The sequence below is a fragment of the Equus caballus genome, chromosome X, assembly GCF_041296265.1.
Source record: "Equus caballus isolate H_3958 breed thoroughbred chromosome X, TB-T2T, whole genome shotgun sequence".
NCBI classification, from domain to species: domain Eukaryota; kingdom Metazoa; phylum Chordata; class Mammalia; order Perissodactyla; family Equidae; genus Equus; species Equus caballus.
This window is the reverse complement of record NC_091715.1, coordinates 45673352-45680816: the sequence shown is the minus strand read 5'-3', so window position 1 is coordinate 45680816 and position 7465 is coordinate 45673352.

Sequence of the window (7465 nt, the reverse complement as noted above, 5' to 3'; positions counted from 1 at the left end):
TGAGGTGATACCTCATTGTAGTTTTGATTTGCATTTCCCTGATAGCTAAAGATGTTGAGCATCTTTTCATATGCCTGTTGGCCATCCGTATATCTTCTTTGGAGAAATCTCTGTTCAGATCTTTTGCCCATTTTTTAATAGGGTTCTTAGTTTTTTTGTTGTTGAGATGTATCAGTTCTTTGTATATTTTGGATATTAACCCCTTATCGGATATATGGTTTGCAAATATCTTCTCCCAATTGTTAGGTTGTCTTTTCGTTTTCTTGATGGTTTCCTTAGCTGTGCAGAAGTTTTTAGCTTGATTTAGTCCCATTTGTTCATTTTTTTCTTTTGTTTCCCTGGCCCAGTCAGACATGGGACTTGAAAATATGCTGCTAAGACCAATGTCAAACACCGTACTGCCCATGTTTTCTTCTAGAAGTTTCATGGTTTCGGGTCTTACATTCAAATCTTAAGTCCATTTTGAGTTGATTTTGTGCATGGTGTCAGGCAATGGTCTACTTTCATGCTTTTGCATGTGGCTGTCCAATTTTCCCAACACTATTTATTGAAGAGACTCCACTTTCTCCATTGTATACTCTTGACTCCCTTGTCCAATATTACCTGCCCATAAATGTGTGGGTTTATTTCTGGGCTCTCAATTCTCTTCCATTGATCTATGTGTCTGTTTTTGTGCCAGTACCATGCTGTTTTGTTTACTATGGTTTTGTAGCATATTTTGAAATCAGGGAGTGTGATCCCTCCAGCTTTGTCCTTTTATCTCAGGGATCCTTTGGCTATTCGGGGTCTTTTGTTGTTCCATATAAATTTTAGGATTCTTTGTTCTATTTCTGTGAAAAATGTTGTTGGAAATTTGATAGGGATTGCGTTGAGTCTATAGATTGCTTTAGGAAGTATGGACATTTTAACTGTGTTAAATTCTTCCAATCCAAGAGCACGGAATATCTTTCCATTTCTTAGTGTCTTCGATTTCTTTCAACAATGTTTTATAATTTTCGGTGTACAGATCTTTCACTTCTTTGGTTAAGTTTATTCCTAGATATTTTATTCTTTTTGTTGCAATTGTGAATGGGATTGTATTCTTTCTTCCTTTCTTTTTTTTTAAAGATTTTATTTTTTTCCTTTTTCTCCCCAAAGCCCCCCGGTACATAGTTGTATATTCTTTGTTGTGGGTCCTTCTGGTTGTGGCATGTGGAACGCTGCCTCAGCGTGGTTTGATGAGCAGTGCCATGTCCGCGCCCAGGATTCGAACCAACGAAACACTGGGCCGCCTGCAGCGGAGCGCGCGAACTTAACCACTCGGCCACGGGGCCAGCCCCGGTTTCATTAATTTTTGCTATTGTTTTTTAGTCTCTATTTCATTTATTTCTGCTGTGATCTTTATTATTTCCTTCCTTCTGCGGATTTTGGGCTTTGTTCTTCTCTTTCCAGTACCTTTAGATGCAATGTTAGATTGTTTATTTGGGATTTTTCTTGTTTGTTGAGGTAGGCCTAAATTGCTATCGATTTCTCCCTTAGAATTGCTTTTGCTGTATCCCATAGATTTTGGCATGTCATATTTTCATTTTCACTTGTCTCCAGGAATTCTTTTATTTCTTCTTTGATTTCTTCAATGACCCAATCGTTGTTCAGTAGCAATTTGTTTAATCTGCACATTTTTTGGCTTTTCTGGTTTTCTTCCTGTAGTTGATTTCTAGTTTTATACCTTTATGGTCAGAAAAGATGCTTGGTATTATTCCAATCTTCTTAAATTTAGTGAGACTTATTTTGTGGCCTAATGTGTGATCAGTCCTGGAGAATGTTCCATGTGTATTTGAAAAGAATATGTATTCTGTGGTTTTTGCATGGAATGTTCTACATATATCTACTAAGTGCTTCTGGTTTAATTTAAAGCCAGTGTTTCCTTACTGATCTTCTGTTTAGATGATCTATCCCTTGGTGTAAGTGGAGCGTTAAAGTCCCCTACTATTATTGTGTTACTGTCTATTTCTCCTTTTATGTCTGCTAATAATTGCTTTATATATGTACATGCTCCTATGTTGGGTGCATAGATATTTACAAGTGTTATATTTTCTTGTTGGATTGTTCCATTTATCATTATGTAGTGCCCTTTTTGTCTCTTGTTACAGTTTTTTTAAGTTTATTTTGTCTGATATAAGTATTGCCACCCCCCTTTCTTTTCTTTGCCATTTGCATGAACTACTTTTTCCATCCTTTCACTTTCAGTTTGTGAGTGTCTTTAGGTCTGAAGTGTGTCTCTTATATGCAGCATATATGTGGGTCTTGTTTTTTATCCAATTGGCCACCCTATGCCTTTTGATGGGAGCATTTAGTCCATTGACATTTAAAGTAGCTATTGATAAATATGTATTTATTGCCATTTTGTCACTTTTTTTTCTGGGTGTTTTAGTAGTCCTTCTCTGTCCCTTTCTTTTTCTCTCTTCCCTCGTGGTTTGATGGCTTTCTTTAGTAATCTGTTTGATTTCTTTTGTCTTACTTATTTGCTTACTTATTATAGGTTTCTGATTTGTGATTACCATGAGGATCCTATTTAATATTCTATTTATATGACAGTCTATATTGAGTTGATAAACTCTTTAGATTGACCTCTTTCTAAAAGCTCTACTTTTTCACTCTCCTTCTCCCACATTTTGTGTTTTTGAAATCATATCTAATCTCTTGTTTAGTGTGTGTCCATCCATTACCCTCTTACCATTGAAATATGTAATTGCAGTACTTTCGTCTTTTAACCTTCTTATTGTCTTCACAGGTAGTTGATCTGCAACCTTTACTATATTTTTAACTTTACAAGCGATTTTATTGCCTGTTTTATTTGGAGGCGGGGTTGATAATTTTTTTATCCCTATTTGTGGTCATCACTTTCCCACTTAAATAAGTTCCTTCAGCATTTCTTTTAGAACTGGTTTCTTGGTGATAAACTCCTTTAACTTTTGCTTGTCTGGGAAGCTCTTTATCTCTCCTTCCGTTCTGAATGACAACTTTGATGGATAGAGTATTCTTGGCTGTAGGTTTTTTCTTTTTAGCATTTTAAATACGCCATGCCATTCTCTTCTCATCTGTGGCATTTAAGCTGAGAAGTCCACTGATAGCCTTATGGGCTTTCCTTTGTATGTCACTTGTTGCCTTTCTCTTGATGCTTTTTGGATTCTCTCTTTGTCTTTAATTTTCAACATTTTAATTATAATGAGTCCTTGCATGGGCCTCTTTTGGCTTATCTTGTTTGGAGCTCTCTGTTCTTCTTGTACTTGGATGTCTGTTTCCCTCCTTAGGTTAGGAAAGTTTTCAGCTATTATTTCTTCAAATAGATTTTCTGCCTGTTTGTCTCCCTCTTCTCTTTCTGGGACACCTATAATACAAATGTTAGTGCACTTGATATTGTCTCAGAGTTCCCTTAGACTGTTCTCATTCTGTCTAATTCTTTTTTCTTTTTTCTGTTCTGCTTGGATGATTTCCTCTAGTCTTTCATCTAGCTCGCTGATCCGTTCTTCTGTATCCTCTACTCTGCTGTTGAGTCCCTCTAGTGAATTTTTCATTTCCAGTATTGTATTCTTCATTTCTGATTGGTTCTTTTTTATTTTTTCCAGTTATTTGTTGATGAGCTCACTGTGTACATCCAGTCTTCTCCCAATATCTGTGAACATCCTCATGAGATTTTGTTTGAACTCTTTGTTGGGTAGGTCACTTATTTCTGTTTCGTTTAGTCTTTTTTCTGGGGCTTTGTCCTGTTCCCTTGCTAGAAACATATTACTTTGTCTCCTCATTATGCCTCTTTCTCTGTGGTTATTTCTACGTATTAGGTGAGTTGGCTATGTCTCGTGATCTTGGAGAAGTGGCCTTATGTAAGAGATGCCTTTTGAGGCCAAGAGTGTGTTTCCCTCTCGTGACCGGTCCAAATGATCCAGGAGTGATCCTTTTGTGGGCTACTTGTGTCCTTCTGCTGTGGCAGGTTTGCTTCCACTGCGGGTACCCAGGGAGTCTAGTCTTTCCTTCCCTGGCCAGCTGTTTATAAATCTGGTTTGGGGAACCTCAGCACTGTTGACTACAAAGTCTCTCAGCACACTCCTATTGCACTTTTCCTCTTAATTGGGTTGGTACCCAGTGTAGCTGGTTGCTAGACTCAGGGGCTTACAGTTACTATAAGCCTCAGGCCTACAAGGCTGTTGTCAGTTCTCTTAGGAGTGCAGTTGAGTGGGGCTGGCCTTAGGCATAGGAGCACTCTGTTGTTTCAGGCTTTGGAAGGTGGGGCTGATCCTTTTTATGGTTATTTGTGAAGCACAGATCTTTAGCCACTGATAAGCCTCACACCCCCCCACCACAGGACCACACACACCGTCAACACAGTCCTGGTCTATGCACACTTCCCAACCCCCTGGAGCATACCCTTATGCCCCCACTGCAGAGGCCCCCACCTCTCCATCAATGCCGCCCACAGTTCACCTGGTCCTCACACAGGCCCTGCCCCACAGAGGCAGACACACTCGCCTGCCTGTAGAGGAAGAAGGTGCCCAGTCAATCAGGCTGACAAGTAGCCTGAGGGCTTGCTGTTGGGTGGGGCTAGTCCCTAGGATGTCCTGCCTGCCGTGGCTGAACTGGATTAAATCTGCACTCTAGTGAGTGTGGCAGACCCCTGGGCTAACAGGCCAAGGGAAGAATCTCAATGGTTTCTGCTGGGGCCTGCATCAGCATGCCTGGACCAGGTCATAACAATGGCCCCCACCAATGCCTAAGTCTCCGGAGAGGTCCCTCTTCTCACTGAGATGCCCCCAGAGCCTACCAGGTGAGTCTCTTTTCACCAAAGGACTGTCAGCCTTCTGTCTGGTGATTTTAGGCTGCTGAGATGGGTGAGTTTGTGGCTGGGCCCTTTAAGACCCGGGTCTTTTTGGCTTTTGGCTGATAGCTTTTCTGGGGGTATCCCCAATGCAGTCAATAGCCAGTGAAACCAGATAGTAAGACCCTCATCTCAGTTGTGCTTAGTCTGAAGGATGCTTATAGCACTATCATCCCCCACTCTAGACCTCACTCCTCCAGGGAGAGCTGCATACCTTAGGGTGGCTCCCACCTGGCCAGCTGAGAAACTCCGCTGCTCTCTAAGGTGGCTTATTTCCTCTCCAGCAGGAATTTCTGCCTCTTCCGCTGTAGTCAGAACAGTCCCTTGTTGTGAGGGTTCTTTTTATCCAGTCTTCAGTTTTCTGTCCAGGATAATTTTTCCAAAAATAGTTGTAACCTGGTTGTGTTCGTGGGAGGAGATGAGTTCAGAGTCTGCTTACACTACCAGCTTGACAAGATCCAGGGAAGTTTTCTTTTATTCCTAGTTTTTATCACAAAAGGGTTTTGAATTTTGTCAAATTCTTTTTCTGCATCACTTAAGATGATCATGTGTTTTTTTCTACCTTGTTCTGCTAATGTGGTGATTTACATCTATTGATTTCTACCTTGCATACCAGGAATGAATCTCACTTGGTCATGGTTTATAATCCTTCAATCTGCTCTTGAATTCTGTTAGCTAGTGTTTTGCCAAGGATTTTTGCATCCTTGTTTATAAAGGATATTAATCTGTAATTTCCTTTTTATTTTTAGCGTTTTTTCTGGCTTCGTTTATTAGGGTAATTCTGTTCTCAGGTAATGTTTTAGGAAGTAGCCTCTTCTCTTCATCTTTATGGAAGAGTTTGTGAAGGATTGGTGTTAGTTCTTCTTTATATGTTTGATAGAATTCATGAGTGAAGCCAGATCCAAGACTTTTCTTTGTTGGGAGTTTTTTGATTACTGATTTAATTTCCTTATTGTTGTGGATCTACTCAAATTTTCTCTTTCTTCATGATTTAGTCTTAGTGGGTTTTGTGTTTCTAGACAGGTGTCCATTTTATTTAGGTTATACAATTTGTTGGTGTTCGTACTACTCTCTTGTAGTCATTTTTATTTCTGTAGAAAAGGTAATAATGTTCCTGATTCTACTAATTTGTGAGTCTTCTCTCATTCTTTGTTAGTCAACCTAGCTAAAAGTCTCTCAACTTTGTTAATCTTTTCAATGAACTAATTTTTGGTTTTGTTGATTTTCTCTATTGTTTTTCTATTCTCTCTTTTATTATCTTTGCTCTAGTCTTTCTTATTTCCTGCCTTCTCCTAGCTTTGAGTTTAATTTGCTTTTATTTCCCTGGCTCCTTAATTTGTAAAGTTATGTTGTTGATTTGAGATCATTCTTCTTTTTTTCATTAGTAATAATAACCATTTATTGAGTGTCTGCTGTGGGTCAAGGTACTGCACTGTTATTTTCTTTAATTCTCTTAATTACTTAATTAGGGTAAACATTATGCTCCTTTATACAGATAATGAAACCAAAATTCAGAGAGCTTAAGTAACTTGCTCAGGATTTCAGAGTGAGTAAGCATTTGGGGCACAGATTTGCACACCAAACTTTTTCCAAAATCCATGTTTTTCCCCCCTCCTCCCTCTTGGGCTGTTTTTTCTAATAAGATCTTTTTTACAAAAGTTTTAGGTTCACAGCAAAATTGAGGGAAATTACAGAGAATTCCCATCTACCCCCTGCACCCACAAATGCATATCCTCCATTACAACATCCTCCATTGTTCTTTTCTGTTAATATAAGCATTTACATCTATAAATTTCTCATTTAGCACTGCTTTTGCAGTGTTGCATAAATTTTGTTATATTTGTTTTGTTTTCATTCATTTCTAGGTATTTTCTAATTTTTTGTCTTAAAGGCCGTGTAAGATTGGAGTGCTTAATTTCCACGATTTTGTAAATTTTCCTGTTTTCTTCTGTTATTGATTTCTAATTTTAGCCTGTTGTGATTGGAAAAGGTACTTTGTGTGATACCTATCTTTGTAAATCTCTTGAGACTTAATTTGTGGTCTGACATAGATTCTACACTGGAAAATATCCCATGTGTACTTGAGAAGAATGTTTATTTTGTTATTGTTGAGCGGATAGTTCTGTAGATGTCTGTTAGATCTACAGTCATGCACTGCATAATGACAATTCAGTCAATGAAGGGCCGCATATATGACGGTGGTGCCGTAAGATTATGGTAGAGCTGGAAATTTTCTACCACCTAGTGATATTGTAGCCATCATAGTGCAATGCATTACTCGTGTGTCTGTGGTGATATTGGTGTAAATAAAGCTACTGTACTGCCAGTTATATAAAAATATAGTATATATAATTATGTATAGTACATAATACTTGATAATAACAATAAATGGAAATGTTACTGGCTTATGTATTTACTATAGTATACTTTTATCATTATTTTAAAGTGCATTCTTTCTATTTATTAAAAAAAGTTAACTGTAGAACAGTATGCCATGTTACACCAGCAGCAGCCTCATATATCTCGTGTTTACTGCATCTCTTAATTACATCATTTTCTCTTGTGATTGATTTAATCTTGTGTTGTTTTGTTTATTATGGCCTCTAAGTGTACAAA